An 18,319-nucleotide genomic window follows, 5' to 3' on the forward strand; every position below is an offset into this window, starting at 1 on the left:
AGGTGCTATTATCCACATTTAAAGGGTTAATATGAGAAAATTGAGTTAGACATTAAATGACTTGACCAGAGTCACACAGCTCATAAACATCTGAACTTAGATCTTCCTGATTCCAGGTACAGTACTCTATCTGCTGCATCACCTAGCTGCCTCAAGAACCAGCCAAGCCTGCATAAAACGGGTGCAGCTCAAACAATATATCACCTTTCTGATGGTGAGGCTTACCCCCAAAATAAAAATTTTGAAGACCTTTCCAAATTAATCTTTAAAATGTTCTTCAATCTTTGGCAAGACTAGAGGTAGAGTCTAATAAAAATAATGACAAGATAAACAATATAAAAGATCCATTAAAAAGTATAATTCAAATAGTGAGCATAATGCTAGGAGTAGGTCAGAGCAGGTTCTTTGGAATCAAAAACAGCCCCAAAGACCCAGAACCTCACCGGGAATATCAGAAGCACAGTGTATCAACAATGCCTCCAAGTCCATCACCAATACCCATCACAGCTTTAGGTCATCTACAGGAAGAAGCTAATGGGTCAGAAGTTTATTGTATGAAACTTATCCCAGGGCCTGAGCTGATACTGAGACTCTCTCTGTGCTATACTGACTCAATCTTGTCCAGCCAACCAGTCAAATCTTCTCCTCCCTGAAGGTTCCATCAAAGAGATGGTACCAAATTTTAGTTCCTTTAGTGGCCTCTGCTGAAGGGTTACCCCCTTTCTTCTCTGGGGCTTAAATAAAGATTTCCCCTCACTAAAACCAAGGTTTCCCCCTTCTCTCAGGTGCATTCCTTTTCACCATGGTGTATAGAGAAATTGTCATGTCCCCCTTATCATTAAAAAGCAAAGCATCTCTATGTAAAAATAATTCCATATTTTGATCCCCAAACCCTTTCTAGGAAGGAGTTTTCTGGATCATCCTGCTGCTTAGGGAGGACCTAAGCAGTTTCTCCTTGTGAGCAGAAACCTCAAGGCCAATGTGAGTTCACACAAAATGATGGAATAAAGAAGGACTGGAGATGGTTAACTGGGACTACATTTAAAAGTAATCCATCCTTATCAAGCCAACTTTTCTGAAAGTTGGATCTAAGCGACTGCTAAACCTCTCCCTTGGCCTCTACTTGGAGCAGTACTGATTTACCAAAAATATAGGCTCTGAGAATTGGAATAGGCTCTGCTCCCAATGATCAAGGGTGTGATAACAAAGATGGTGTTTTAAAAGTCTATTCCAGTGTTCAGTGATACCAGCTGCCTAAGGATAGTAAAGAAGATGTAAAGCCCAGTGAGTATTGTTGTGGTTGGCTGTATTTCAGATTTTCTTTGTGGTAAAATTGGAATTCTGATTAAAGGCATCTACCATGGGACAGAGGATAGGGGGAGAGCAACATAGAGAATAAAGAAATAGTCTCATAGAGTTTCTGAAGGTGGATATTACGGCAGTAGACTTCACTGGCATTGCAATGTCATGTCCTGATTATGTATCACCTTTCTTTAAGGGTAAAATTATTTCCCCAACATGGAGGTAGACTACCAATATAATCAATAATAAGAGGCAGGTCTATAACCATATAGGATCATGGCAAACTAATTGTACTAATAATAGGAACATTCCAATTGGCATCATCTGAGAACCATGAGAACCATCATTGAGCAGAATTAGTTGTATCATCCTCAGTTAAGGGAATCGTATGTTCCCTCACCTACAATAATGTAGCATCATGGCTCCTGTGTCCAGATCAATGATGCAGCCAATCACCCATATTTTCATAAGAGCATCAACCTAATTATTCAGTTCAGTGGAGGGCCCATGATGTTTCTGATGGGTACTAACATGCTCTACCAACAACTGCATATGGTAGAAGGCATCAACAAAATTCTTCCATTGTTCCTGACCCCAAATTGGAGAGTCTTTAATTGTCTAATTCTGATCTCTCCATACCTCTGACCACTCAACACTCTGACCAAGATATGTCACCACTCAGGACTTAATACAATTTTAATTCTTGTCTGCCATATACCTCAAGGCTCTTTCTAATACCAGCCATGAAACTCATAGCTTAGCCCTCAGGATGAACCCATCCATCAATGTGTCCTTTTTTACTAAATTGATTGCTGAAGTCCATTTACATAATAGGAAGAGCAATCAGAGAATCAGGAAGAACAGTGTTCCTTGAAAGTTAAGTCCCTATCAGGGGATGGGGTGGACTTGGTCTAATAGAGTTTATCTCCTCTATTTATCTCCTGCAACTGGAAGACTTCAGCCTTCATCAAGGTCTCAATCTGCTTATAAAAGGCATTAACAGCTGTGCCCTCCCATTTTGTTAGAGGGATCATCTTATATCAGCTGATTCATAATAGGCAACTTTGGATGAACGGTAGTGGTATGGCCCTATGTCATTCATTCAATAGCAACTAGGGTCCAATAATAAACAAAGAACTGCTTTTCAAAATGGATATAGTGAATGACTGCTTTGGGAAGCTTACAGTTTCAGAAGATTTATCTGGCCACTTCTTAGTACCTACTAAAGACTTCATTCATACAGGTCTTTATTGCCAGAGATGCTCCAAAACACAGAATCATAAGTATACAAGGAGGAAAGACTGCTAAACAGCCTCCACTAGGTCTTCCAGGACTATATTTTATACAAGGTTTCGCTTAAAAGAAGTAGATTTATGAGTGAATAGTTAATGGAGGCCATTAAAATACATAAGTGAGGCATGCCCATTTGTGTGAATAGCCCTAGTTACTGGAACAACTAGAACTATCCTATTCTCCCAGTTATACTTCACCAGTTAATCTGCCCGACCTCATATATAGTTTTCTAAAATCCTTAATTAATAAGACATAATGGACACAATTTTTCTATGCTTCTACTTTTCCTGTCTCATTCCTTAAATGTCCATCACCCTTATCCTACAGGGCCAGGGAGACCTCCCACATCACACTGAGAAAATTATCCATAAACCCCATCAGTGCTACAGTCAGAAGATAGCAGTAACATCCTATGATTGTCCAGCCAAGCACCCAAAACTTTCTTCCATATACCACCATTACCTTACTTCAATAATGAATTTAATTATGAGGTCATTTCAAATGACTTCTTCCAATCACACCAAATATTCTCAGTCAGGCCTAACTCAGGACAGTCTTTTGATTTAGAATCGGAATTAGAATGCAGTGATATACTCATGGAACATAAAATACAATTTTTAAAAAATTACTTATAAGAAAATTGAAAAATATGTAATTCCTACTTAAATCCAAATAAAACACAATTCTCCCCAGTCTCCAAATTCACCATGCCAATTGGTATTGCTAAATAGAGAGGTGTGCTCACAGGGTAATGGGAATTGTTCTAAGAACCTTTGACAACAACTACATTTTTCATATCTCAAGTGGCAAAGAAGCCAAATCACCTCCCTGTCCCCTTAAATCAGGAGTCCAGCCTACGTAAAGTAGATGTCACTTCTAACAGATGCCGATGGGATCTTCATGGGGAGTCACAGTTGGTGACATGATAAGGAGTATGGCAAGATATATAGATTCAGGAATCATCTACACAGAAGAGATAGTTAAGTCAATGGGAGTTGACTATCTCACCAAGAGAAAAAATAAGGAAAAGATAAGACCCCAGCATAGAACCTTGGAGACAGATGGATAGTAATGCAATAAAACAGATTAAGGAGGACCCGTCAGACAGATAGGAAGGAATTCAAGAAAGAGAAGCCAAAGGAATTCTAGGAGGAGAGGGAAGTCAACAGTGTCAAAAGCTATGAAGAAGTCAAATAGAATAAGGATAGACAAGAGGCCATCCTACTTAGTTGAGATAATTGGTAATCAAGGAGAAAAGAGTTTTAGTAAGGTGGTGGAATAAGATTGCTATTGGTTGAAAATTGAGGAGGAGAAGCAAAAGAGGCAATAAGTATAGGGAATTATTTTTATGAATATGACTCTGAAAGGGAAAAGAAAGGAGGATGACATTAGAAAATAGTAGGGTCAACTGGAGGTTTAAGGATGAGGAAACCTGGGCATGGTAAGCATTAGGGAGTGAACCAATGGCTGAAAAATAGATTAAAGAGGAGAGAAAAAGATCAAGGGAAAGCCTCTGAGATGGGAGAAGATTCAATCAAAGGTATAAATCAAGGCAGTGACATTGGTAAGGAGAAGGGCTATCTCACCATCAAAGACTATATCAAGGGAAAAGAGAATGAGGGATTTAAACCATTAGTCAGGCAAACCTGCTTGAGTTGAGTAAACATAACCTGACTCTATGACCTAATCTCAACTCAAATATCCATAAGACCATGAGCAGGTCATTTTATTTCTCTGGACCTCAGTTTCATCATTTGTAAGTTAAAGGGGTTAGAATAGATGATTTCAAAGCTCTTTTCTGTTCTTATTGTAATGAATCTACACTACTAAATATATTACACTGAAGAGTAATTGTTAAATAATTGTTAATAATTGTTAATAAATTGATAATAATTGTTAAAAATATATGGAGAGTTTTGTATCCAGAAACCGAAAGTATGTTATTAAATGTCTAGTGACTTTCTAGCATCATATTTCCAAAGCTATTTTGATTGACCACGAGTCCTTATCAGTGGAAGCTAGAATTTTAAGCCAAAAGTTTGTACCAATAACGACTTTGCTTGGAGGACTCAGTCATGACCCTATGTCCATGTTGAACTGATGCAGTGGACCTCATTTCTCAGTCCTTACGCAACATTTACTTCATTTGGAATGCAAAGTGGTCTTTGGAATTGAAGTGATCATGCATACACTGATTTATTTTACATTAGTAACTCCCAGCACATGATATCCTATCCTAGCATACAATAGAGTCATTTTAGTGTGGTGGGGACAGGAGGGGAGACTGCAGACTAGTATATTTCATTGAAATACACCTTTATGGGAAGAGGAAACAGAAGCTTTAGAACATAAATGAAATTGAATAACTGATCTGATCTACTCACTGGGTATAGGAAGAAATGAACAGTGTCTGTGAGCATCTTTGAAATAAGGCCTTAGAATAAAATTTCAATTTGTTCTTTGAAATACTTTCACTTGAAAGCTTTTGAGATATTTTGGTGAAAAATGCCAAAGGAGTACAAAGTACAATATGTCAAAGGCCCATCATTTTGTCAGGGTGGGAACTCCCTCGGGTGACATAGAAGGCAATAATTGATAGTCTTAGAAAGCTGCCAGAGGCCCAGAGAGGTTGTGACTTGTCCATGGAAGCACAGCTGGTATTAGAGGCAAGATACAAGCCCAAATATGTGCACTAAACTCCAAGTCCAGCACTCTATCCCTTACACCAAACTGCCTCACAAAACCCAGTGGTCATTAGTAATTATTGTAATGATAATCAAAATACTCAGACACTCAAATGGAACTGTGATCTCATTAATATGGACAATCCCTGCAGTGATGTGAATATCAAAGCACCCTTGCCTGCAATGGACTCTTCTTGTTCATGTCCCCACACCACCCCCTGGAAGTTTAATACAGGGGTCCTCTAATGTGCCTTTTTCATTTTCCCTTGGTATTATAAGGGTACCAGTGGAGTACATGGACTGTCCACTAATTTCTTCATCTATAAACTGAGGTGGTTGACCTCAATGGCTACTTCCCACTCTCAATCTATGATGATCACAATATTCTATGATGTCTTCTTCTTGCCAAACAACTCACCTTTTTTTTTCTGCTCATACTTTTTTTTTTAGGCAATTGGGGTTAAGTGACTTGTCCAGGGTCACACAGCTAATAAGTGTCAAGTGTTTGGTCTGAGGCTGGATTTGAACTCAGGTCCTCCTAACTTCAGGGCTGGTGCTCTATCTACTTCACCGTCTAGCTGCCTCTGCTCATAAATTTTTAAATGACATATTTTACCTTACTTCTTTGTAAATCTTTGTCTGGAATGTGTCTTATACCCACCATGCATCTTTTGTTTGCCCTCAGGGGTTGGCAAAATATTATACAATGGGAAGCATGTTGAACTTGGGGCCACAAGACCCCAGTTCAAATCCCACTTCTTCTACCCACTGCCTGTGTGACCTTGGACAAAGCACTTTATCTCTCAGTCAGTTTCCTTATCTGCAAAATAAGAGGGTTGAATTAAATTACCTGAAAAGCTAAATCCAGTTCTAGGACTATTATCTCAGTTTTCAGTTTTTAAGATTTAAAATTTGTAGCTCAGCAACTTGAGGGGACGTTTCACAAGGTTTAGGTAGCAAGGACACAGTTTGCTAATGCACATTTTGTAATGATCACATATCCTCTGATATATATCCTCACACATATTTCTTGTTTCTCCTCATCCCTTTTTCTACCTCAAAACAAACCTTCCAGCCAGAAAACCCAAGCTAGCTTGTCCACCTTGGGTCATTTAGTTGACTAGAAATAAATTCCCTGCTGAATGGCTTATCCCCCATTGCTTCATTTTATCGAGCAGCAGTAACTGAGTAGCCTTGCCAGTCAACGGTGCAGGCTCCATAGTGAGGAAGGAGATTTAACTTTATCTTCATCTTGTCTATTGCCCCTGCTTCTCGTTCCTATCAGATCATCTCCCTCTCATCAGACTACTCAGCCTGGCCCTCTCTGAAATTTTAATTCAAATTTTAGTCTTGCAGGGTTGGTTAAAAAAAAAAAAAGTAAGGGATAATTCAAGAAAGAATAGTATGTCTCTGTTATGCTAGGGAAGTCAATTATCCTCTAAAGAGAAGAAAAACTCAGGCTGGATGACTTACTGTACAAATACTAGATAGAAATAACTAGCTAAGTATAACACTGTTGTGTGTTTTGGGTTGGGGGGGAAGAAGTGAGGAAATTCTTGGAGATATAAACAGAAGTGTAGAATGTGAAAGCACAAGCTAATCCTCCCACTATGCTATAGATGATAATGCTAGGGTTTTTCACTGAAAAGTAGTGTGACAGGTTTGGCAATATCACTCCTCCCAATTTTTTTAAGCAATAAAAGTTAATTAAGTGCTGAAAGTCTACAGAAATGGAAGTCATTCAGCCTGAAATAAAGGATTCATAAAGGTGCCTTGGCTTCTTTAGGTGGATATTAAAACAAAAGATGGGAAGTCTTTCCTGATAATAATCTGTTTATATAGTTTATTCCCCCATAGAACATAAGCTTTTTGAGGGCAGGCACTTTTTCATTCCTGGTTTGTATTTATTTCATTTTATATTTGTTTCATTCCTGTGTTTGTACTTATCAGAGTGTTTTTTTGCATGGCAGGTACGTTATAAATAATGAATTGATTGAATTTAATTGAACTGAACTGAACAAGAGGAAATGATCATAGGTTGCAGGAAGTTATATTTAGGTGAATTAAGTTGGGGCCACTATCACTTATTCCTCTTTGTAAGGCAAACAACCAGGCTTGGATAATTGGGTCACTAGCTGAATAGATCAAGTCATAGGAATCCCTTGAAATCAAGATGAGCAGTCCCAAACCAATGCGGAATTCCACTGAATAGTCCTGTAAAACCAAGAAAATCATTCTTCTTTGATACATTCCTGGCCCCATTTTGATGAGTTATTGATTCCCACAGTTGTCAGAAGCTTTTAAAAGTTCAGGATAGGGAAAGGGAATATCATACCAACCACAGTTTCCACCAGCTGTTTCAATGGTAGGGAGCACTTGGGTCCTCCAATTTCCCCAAGGGGATTTTTCAGTGCTGCCATGGTCCCTGAGAAATTCTTGAAGATTCACAGTGGTGCAGAGATAGAAACAAGAAATCACATCTTTGTCTGTTTCCATTACTGGAACTGGCAACTTCAGTTTCCAAGGGAAAAGGCTAGTCAGCTCAATGATAGAGGAATGTGTCTGCCAACAGAGCATCTTCACTCATTCATTCACTCATTCATTCACTAAGCATTATACCATGCTAGGGACTGTGGATATAAAGACAAAGAACAAAAAGTGTCTGTCCTCAAGGAGCTTACATTCCACTGGTATGAAACAAGATATACACGAATAAGTAACTTAAATACATATGCATGTCTATATACACATATGTGTGTATACACTTACACACAAACAAATACATATATCCCTCTGTATAGACATAGATAGAGATGTAAGATAGAGAGATAGATGTAGAGAGGCATCTTGGTGGCACAACTGGGGTCAGCAGTTCCTGAGTTAAAATCTTGCTTCAGATACTTCTTGAAATTGGGCAAATTACTTAGCCTTTTTCAGGACCAGTTTCATCATATATAAAATGAGGATAATAGCACTTATTTCAAAGGAGAGTTGTGAGGATTAAAGGAGATGACATATTCAAAGTGCTTTGCGAGCCTTAAAATAAGAAATGAACATGTGTGTATATATATGTACCGGCAATCTTCAACTCTTGATAATGTTCTTAGAAAACAGTGAGAAAGTTAAAAAAGTGAATATTGATACATTGAACCTATGGGAAATAGGGGGTTACATTTCTACAGCCACCAAAAACCGTAATCTTTTGCTAGAGATTGCTGAAATTACACTTTTCTGTATATAATTCTTTATAATAAAAGATTAATTAATTAATATTATTTATTATTATTATAAGTTAGCATAAATGTACTTACAAATATACTTTTCCTAACACAGTAACCATGAAATAACCCATAAAATGCAATGCACAAAATAAAATAGGTAACATGCGAAACATTTTTCTCACTAGTAATTCCCTAGAATTGTGTGACCTTTTGTGTTAACATCTCAATTAAAAAAAGTTGATTTCAAACAATGTTCACTTTTCATAACACCTGAAGTCAACAGTACCTTCAATACTTTCCTCCTTTTTGCAGTTGTAACAAATGGTTGATTCATTAACACCAAACTCATGGCCAATAGTGACTGTAGACATCCTGGTGCCAAGTTTATCTAACACCGTTATTTTCTTACTAAGCCACATCAGTGCCTTTGCACACTTGTACTTAGATTCTGAAGGATTTGTGTTACACTTTGAGGGGCATAATTGCAATGCAAAATATTTAAAGGCAAACAATGAAAATATGCAATGGATGCACAGGGAGCTCTTTACAACAGGAGGGTAAACAAGACCAGTGAAGTGCCTACTTGTGTTCTAAAACTGGTTTTCCTCACTTTGTTTAGTTTGTGTTTGGTTCTGTTAAGGATTTATATTCAAAAGCCTTCATCACCTGTCGTCTGCCTTTTGCTGCATGATAGAGCTGATCAAATGCCACTTTCTCTATGACTCTGGCTCCTAGTGACTTTTCCCCTCAAAATTACCTTGTGTTTATTCTGCATGTATTTCACATATATACTTTTAAATAGTTGAAAATAAGCTTCTTGAGGTTGGAAACTATTTCATTTTTGTCTTTAGAATCCCAGCATCTAGCACTATATCTGTTATACGGTATTTAAGAAACATTTTTTCATTGATTGATTAATTGATTGACTGATATTAAGATAAAAGAGTCATAGTCCTTAATTGAGTCAGTTTTCAAAGCCTTTCTCAACAGGGCCTGCCAGAACTTGTTTTCCACCAGTATGGCTCTTGAGAAACGACTGTGTCCTCCATGATATGATGAGTCATTGGACTAAGACCTTAATGTAGAGAGACATAGGTTAAAGCATAAAATAAAGCATTATGAGATTTTGGGACAGTTAAATATCTTCCCTGGAGATTTTTATAAGAAATCTCCATTCATATAAAATTGTTCAGGCATAAGCTGGCCTTGAAAATAGAGAATGAATTCACTGTCTCCTTCAGGCCTACAATAATAGAATACTAATTAATGAACTAATGTAAAAGCTATCTGAAGTAGGAATTGAACCCAGGTCTTCCTGAATCTAAAGCCAGTTCTCTAACCACTAAGCTCCAATGCCTTTCCAAAGCATTCTGAAAAAAAAAAATGTCTAAAATGTTAGTATAAGTCCATGTGATTACCAAACACAACAGAATTTATATATGCAAATGAGCATTGTCCCATTTGAAGAAGAGACCATATTGTTATTTTAACAATGTTTCCATAACTCAAAAGATTTCTGGAATCCCTCTTTTGGAACTGTGATAAGAGCTTATAGCACTTATTTTTTAATCTAATGATAGCAATTTTTTGGTGTTTGAAGGTGGATTTAATTTTTTATGTTTGAGGGTGGATTTAATTTTTAGAAACCATGAAGTTATTCATAGCCAAGTCTGATGAATAATATTAGTGATCAAGGTGGCTGGTGATACTGCCCAGGGAGAAGGAGGTGCAGGGGCAAAGAAAAGATACAAGAGAAACAATCCTTCCCTGGACACCCTAAAGCTTTTCAAGAGGCCAGAAAGATTGAGTATGGCTGAGGTTACTAAAGGGAATCGAATCACTAGGGCCACATGAAATTGTTATAGAAATCCTATGGTGAACAAAATTCAGCCAGAATAAATAGAAAAAGAAATTCCACTCAAAATAACTATGGAAAGAATCAAAGATTTGGAAAATTCACCTACAAAGACACACAGAGGAACTGTATGAATACAACCACAAAATGGTCTTTACAGAATTAAAGACCTAACTAATTGGAGTGATATTAAATGCTTGTGATTGGACTTTTCCAATATTCTAAAACTGCTAAAAACTATTGAAATTATTTATTCAATGCCATGCCAATCAAAAAAATTACTTTATAGATCTAGAAAAATACATAGTACAATTCATCTGGAGGAACAAAATGTCAATATTCTCAAAGGAAGTAATGAAAAAAGTGGGAAGTAAGTGAAGCTAACTGCATCTGGTCTTAGCTATTCCACAAAGTGTAATCATCTATTTGATACTGGCTGAAAAAATAGAAAAAGTTAATCAGTGTTAACAAATTAGGTACACAACATAGAGAAACAAGCAGACATATAGTATCGTATGGTTAAATAAAACCTTAGAGCTCAGTTACTAGGGAAAAGACTCAATAGTCAGCAAAACCTGCTAGGAAAACTAGAAAGGAGTCTGGAAGAAATTAGGTTTTATTCAACATCTCTCACCATATACCACAATAAACTCCTAATGGAGATATAAAAGGTTATATCATAAACAAATTAGAACTGCTATGCTGAATAAAGGGATCATAAGTCATTTTGCAAAGGAGGTAGAAGGCATTTTAGGCAGAGGAAATGCTACGAATGATTAGATGCAGGAGCCCATGAAAAAGATGACTGTCTAAAGTGCACCAACCAGTAACAGTAGAAGAGGAGATCAAGACAGTAGATGAACAGTTGGTGCAGAACTTAGTCCATGATTAAGATTTTGGATTTGATTCAAAGGACAGTGAGGAGCCACTACAAGTTTTAAAGAATGGGACTGACATGGTGGAACAGCTGTTAGCAAAGAGGATTCTTGATGCCTGGGGATATCTTGCTTTTTTCATTTTCAAGTTTGATTTTAAAAAAAAAAATCCCGCGACTTTTCCTTCCAGCAATTTCATTGCTATTCCTTTTAGTCAGCTTTGGCTTACCAATTATAGAAATTGTTGATTACGGTATCAACAATATTGGAATAGAAGAGTCAGTGTACTGTCCTTTTCCTCCACTCATTATCGTCAATGTCCGTTGTGCTGACCAGACCATGTGTGGGCAGGTGGGGACCAAGGTAGAAAGCAGGAGCCTGTCATGTTGTACAATCAATTGCTTTACTTAAGTGCAATTACCGTGAAAGTCAGTACTACCCAAACATTTAGTTGCCTCTTAGCTCTTCTCTTTGCTTCTTCCTAGGGAGCCTCCGGATGGATGGGCATTTTTAGATAGTCTCCCTACAGTAAAAGGCTATTAGTGGGATTGTAAGATGGACCAAGTTACAGCAAAGTGCACGTTAACTTCTGTGAAGGACATGGAATTTTCTAATGGAATTACATTAGGGGAGCAGGCTTGAAGGAGCACTGATTTGTGCTCAACAATATCAAAATGAGAGACCCTGAGCTCAATTATACAGGCCCCTGACTTTCTGGGTCACAAAGGGCTGAGGAATCTGTGGAAGAAGTCTGAGTCTCCAAGTAAAAGCAAAATGTTAGGCCCCTTAGCTCTGAATTCTCTGGTCAATTAAGGAACAACAGAAGAAAAGGCCTATGTAGGAAGGATTCTAATAACTAGGACTCATAATCTTAAAAACAGGTATGGGGTGTGTGTATGTGGGGGTGGGGAAGGGAAGATATTAGTCTAAAGAGAGGGCAAAATACCCTCAGTGGAAGTTTAGTGGAGAATGAACAATCTCTGAAGAGTGCAGACATAAAACTAGCAACAGAAAATAAAAATGAGCACAGCCATTCTTTTATCTCACTATAAAATTACAGTACAGAGGCCAGTAGAAAGAATAAGTCAACATAGTTATGGGGTCAACAGGTTGCTTACCTCATATATATCCACCTTTCTGATGCCACTGTAGTTCCCACCTACCATTAATTGGGGGCAGTTACGTGGCTCAGTGGATACAGTGCTGGGCCTGGAGTCAGGAAAATGAGTCTTCCTGAGTTCAAATCCTCAGACACTTACCAGCTTTGTGACCCTGGGCAAGTCATTCCCACATCTGTAAAATGAGTTGGAGAAGGAAATGCTAAACCACTCCAATAACTTTGCCAAGAAAACCTCAGATGGGGTTACAAAGAGTTGGTCACCACTGGAAAAAACAAACAAACAAACAAACAACTGAACAACAAAGCATTAATTAGTAAACATGTTTTCTGTTTCTAAAGCATTAAGTCTAACCTCATTCAAATATAGTAAAATGTGGGATTGAAGTAGTGGTGTGCTGATAAAAGGTAACAATAAACTTCCTCCATCTTCAGCCCCCCCCCAAAATAACTATACATAATATACTTTTAAATTTAACCTGCATTATTAACATTTTCATAAGTGTAGACAACAAACAAAATCATAAATCGAGACCTGATTCTCAGTGTTTACAGATTTCTGAGGTGTAAACGCTCACACGGAAAATTTAACAATTGGCTTTTTGAGTGCCAGTTCAAGGTGACTCTGAACACCTGGATTGAAACATCACACTGCTATTAGTTGTTTTCGTGATAACTGGTGGTCAGGAAAGTCATAGTGTAAACCCAAAATACATTGGTTGTAGCATGTAGAGCTCAAAACAGAGGTACTGAGAAAAAGGTGGGGGAAAACGATTTCATTAGGTTTATAGCAATAATTTCCTCCTAGTCAGGCATTTCCTGGGAGTTAATGACAAGCTGGGTTAACTTCTGCATCCAGTCATTAAGTGTGAGAATTGCCCTCCCCAGCAGCCATGATTGCTTAATTAAACACTTAAAAGCATAATAAGTAGAATAAATAGCACATGCTTCCTCAAATGGGCAGTCAAGTTAGAGATGGGGAGATGGAACGTGGAATTGGCTTAATGGACAGAAACATTTCAGATGTGAATCAGTGTCAAAACTGATCCCCTACTCAAAAAAAAAAAGTGCTTAATAAACACGGGGAAAAAAAAAAACCCAAAACTTTCACCGATATTGATATAGGTCACAACACTGGAAGGAAACTCAGAGGTTATCTAGCCCAACCTTCTACTTACTTGCCCTGAGGGTGTGTTGAGGGGTAGCAAGGATATTAAAAGTATATTGGGGATATCTCACAGATGTAGACGTAGCAATTCCATTGACTTGATGTCTCATTAGGAAGTCTACTCTGAGTCTGACGACTCCCACACGTGCAATACAATTTCATCTTCCCTCAACCCGGGTGTTCTTCAGTCATCCAGTTGTGTCCAGCTCTTCATGACTTCACAGACCACAATACACTGGGCCTATCTATTCTCCACTCTCTCTGTCCAAATGCATGTTCATTACTTCCATCTCAACTCAGGTAATTGTCATCATTTTAGAGTGCACAAATATCCTAAGATAATCCAGACATGACCAAAGGTTTCAGAGATCTCTTTGAATCAAATGAGATTATATATATATATATATGCACATATATATATATACACACACACATACATATATATATGAAAATACTTTGTATACCTTAAAGTGCTATATAAATATCAGCTATGATCAACATTATTATTACTATATTGTATGAATCTTGGAGCCACCTTGCTATCTCTGAATGGATTGCCCAGGTTCTTCAGTACCACCCTATTGCTGACCCAAACCTTCGAGGCAAATAAATAGGTCCCAGAGGCTTCAAAGTAACATCTAGTACTTTCTTCACCCTACCTATAGTCTTTTCTGATCTCTATATCTTCTAATCCCCCCAAAAAAGTCCTTTTTATGCATTTGCTTTGCATATATTTTGTATTTATTTATATGTGTATATGTTTCTTCCTCTAATAGAATACAAATTCCATGAAGGCAGGGATTGTTTTGTTTTTGTTTTTTTGTATCCTCAGGGCCTACCATAGTGCTCATCACATCTATCACATAATAGGCACTTAATAAATTCTTGTTGATTGATTCTATAGGCTGACATGGTACATGCTACATGTGCACACGCTAAGTCAAGCTTTTGGGGGATATTTGAGACTTTATTAACATTTCCCTTTGACTGATGGGGCTGATGCTATAGTGGAAAGGTGGTTAGAAATTCACACACAACTCTCTAAGAGAGGGAATCAGAACCTCTAAGTGTATGGCTAGTCAACCATCTGGACATTCAGTACTGTACCCATTCTCCTGCAGTGCTGGGTTGAGAGTCAGGAAGATCTGAGCTCAATCCCACCTAAGACACTAACTGTATCAATCTGATGAGCTCAGTTCCCTCCTCTGTAAAAGAAGAATAATAATACTTCACAATTTACCTCACAGGGCTGTTGTAAGGTTCAAATGAGAGAGTGCTTTGCAAATCCAAAGCCCTACATAAAATGTCAGATGTTCTAAAAGAAGAACATGCATTTGGAATCAAGTTATTGAGAAACTACTGATTTTTATCAGCACTAAAGGAAACTGGCAAAAGAAAAATAAAGGGGAAGATGACTTCCAGACATAGGATTGTTTGTACTCTAATAGCAGGTGTTACAATAAACATCAATCAATAAATATTTATTAAGCTCCTACTATGTGCCGGATGGGCAACTAGGTGGAGTAGAGTGCCAAACCTGGAGTCAGGAAGACCTGAGTTCAAATCTGGCATCACACACTTACTAGCTGTGTGACCCTTCAAGTCTCTTAATGCTATTTGTCTTAATTTCTTCATCTGTAAAATGAGCTAGAGAAGGAAATGGCAAACCACTCCAGTATCTTTGCCAAAAAAACAAATGAACAAAAATCTCAAAAGGGGTCACGAAGAGTCAGACACAACTGAAAAATGAGTAAACAACAACAAATGTGCAGGGCAAGTAGTAAGAGCTCCATTTGCTTTTGTGGTAATGTGACATAAGAATGAATGGCATCTTTACTTTTACTTTAAATATCTAGAGATAAAGCCATAAGAAATTTCCACATAAGGATCATTATATTTAATTTAAAAGGAGGGGAAAAAATGTATCATTATTATATTCTACATGGATCAACCCTGAGAGGTTAGGTGAACTGACTTGCCCATGCCTCATGTCAGAGACAGCATCCAAACCCAGGTCTGACACTCTATGCTACACTGCTTGTCAATACGGCCGTCTATATAATGGGGCTGTCCTGTAGATTAGAACAGTTCATAGCCATATCTTTTTGGTACCTCGGTAACTCAATCCCCTGAGGCATAATCTACCTTCGACCTCTTCTAATAGTGAATTCTGCAGTGAACAGTTATAATGAACTTCCAGGATATTTTTAAAGGAAAAATGTAATCAGTGATGTTGGGCAAGGGTTTGGAGGAGGGGAGAATATGCTATTAAAAGCATCCAGGAAGGTGCCTGACACACTACTTTAAAGGATGAGTTTACTTACATAAGGTGGATCTCCCCAGTCCTTACCATTTATGAATTGAGAAGAAACAACAAAGAAATTTACTGACTAAAACATTCCCAGCTTTGCCTGATTGGCCCCCCTCTCTGAGTTTTTTTCTGAGACCTGAATCTGTTAGGTTCTTAGTCTCATAGCTAACTAAAGTAGGCTGTTGGCAGGAGCAATTTTGCTGATTTTTCTGTGCTGAAATTGATTATTACAAAACAAATTTATTGACTTTTATTAGCTCTGCAAAAAATGGAGTTATTGCTAAGCTGTAAACTTCAAACTCTTTTTTAATTACCAGCCAGCATTTAATATGAAATCAACTGCTTGTTACCTTTCAGTAAAACACTTTTTATGAGACAAAGAGAAAATATAGCACACAATCTTACATGTGAATTTCCTGAGACTCTGTGTCTCTTCAGCATTTCTCTTCATTCCAAATGTATTGGGTCATCTGCTGCTTCCACAGAGAATCCTTATGTTTTTGATTACCATGCTGACAAAAAAAGTGTATGTGTGTGCGTGTGTGCATGTATACATACACACATATGCATATATATGTGTGTGCATGTATGTGTATGTGTATATAAATGTATGTATACATATATGTATATATACATATAGATAAATATATAATGTGTACACGTGTATATACACATATATGTGCATGTTTGTGTGCATATATATACATATACATGTGTATGCACATATATTGTATATACATACCTCTATATGTATGCATAAATATATGTATACATATATCTCATTATGGTAATCTGAGGAATATATATATGCATGTATATGTGTTCAATATATCAGCATGCTAATCAATATATCAAATATGCATGTATTCCATATATACACACATGTATGCATATGTGTGCATGTGCACATATACATGCATACGTATGCATACCTATGTCACACCTTTATGCTATGTTTACTATATATGCTTGATGTTTATAATCAGAGACTAGCATATAGAGTATTGTTACATATTCAGAAGTAACTTCCTTTCGATGAGGTTCGGCTCTTATGATAACAACAGCAGAAGCAGACAGAGGTGGTAGCCTTATCCTAAAGAAAGGCAAACAGTTTATCAGATTCAATGGAAGTCCCTGCAAGGGAAAACGTGGGTTTGCTAAGAAACGGACCTGGATATCAAAGGTGATTTATGTTTCTTGTAGCCTGTTCTGAACTGATTCCCAGAATGACATGAAGGGGTGCCAATGTGAACGGGAGACAAAATGTGCTTCTCTCCATTTGAAATCAGACTGCTAACAATAGTAACCCAAATAGCTTGGATTTTTATTGTCGTTTCCTTCTAACGAGTTCCAAGGATTTCCTACCAATGATCTCATTGACTTGTACACATGTGAGCTCAATCCTCCTCTTGGCCAAGGAATCCCATATTCTTTGTATAGAAGAAAAGAGACCTCCCTCTGTTCCCTTCCTTATGACCACTCCCGTGTGCTGGCAAAGCAGAAAAACTCTGTCCCCAGAACTCACACTCCTGCGTGCACAAAGTTGCCAAGGGCAAACCCGATCCCTGTCCTTGTCCCTGACTGTAGCCTCCTCTCCTTCCCCCACCCCAGACAACAATGCTGTAACAACACTGGGTCTTGGGGAGGCACTGTTCCATTTGGGGACTTCACGACTGTAAGTGGAAATTCCCCTGCTCCAGTTACTCACATTTTTTATGTCCTCTCTATTTCTGGAAACTGATTAACAGAAAATTCCTGCATATCACCCTCGCATAGAAGAACAGACAGAGAGACACTTTATAGGCTCAGAGAACAACCAAGCACATGGGCAGAGGGAGGCAAGGACATGCTAAACAAAATCTGAGGGCAAGGCCAGAAACTCATTTTTGGAGCTGGGTGTTGTGCAGTTCTCTCTCTCCCTCTCTCCTTCTCTCCTTCTCTCTCTCTCTCTCTCTCTCTCTCTCTCTCTCTTTGTCTCTCTCTCTGTCTGTCTCTCTGTCTCTCTCTCTCCCTCCACACATACACACACACACACACACACACACACACACACACACAGGGTCACTCAGACTGCACAGTTATATATCCAGAGCTAGTGAGGGAAAAAACAGGAAGTTTCAGAAGACGAGTCAGTCCTATAAAATTCCCAGCTCTAGGAATTGGGGCCATTTGAACCTCTGAACTTTTGTAGCTTTCCCAATTGGTCTCAGACTCAGCAGCTACTTAGATTTATCCTCCACCAGGGCACACTTTCCTTCTCTAGTCAGATTCCAATGTGTTGAGGAATGGGGGAGTGGAGAGTGACATTTTGCAGCTACCAAAAATGCTCTCAGTTTTAGCATTCAACATTATCAAACTTAGCAGAGAGAAAGAGTAAACAGAAAGATAGATAGATAGATAGATAGATAGATAGATAGATAGATAGATAGAGATAGATAGAAAGAAGGATGGATGGATGGATGGATGGATGGATGGATGGATGGATGGATGGAT

The sequence above is a fragment of the Vombatus ursinus genome, unplaced genomic scaffold (assembly GCF_900497805.2).
Source record: "Vombatus ursinus unplaced genomic scaffold, bare-nosed wombat genome assembly UNPS02015175.1, whole genome shotgun sequence".
NCBI lineage: Eukaryota > Metazoa > Chordata > Mammalia > Diprotodontia > Vombatidae > Vombatus > Vombatus ursinus.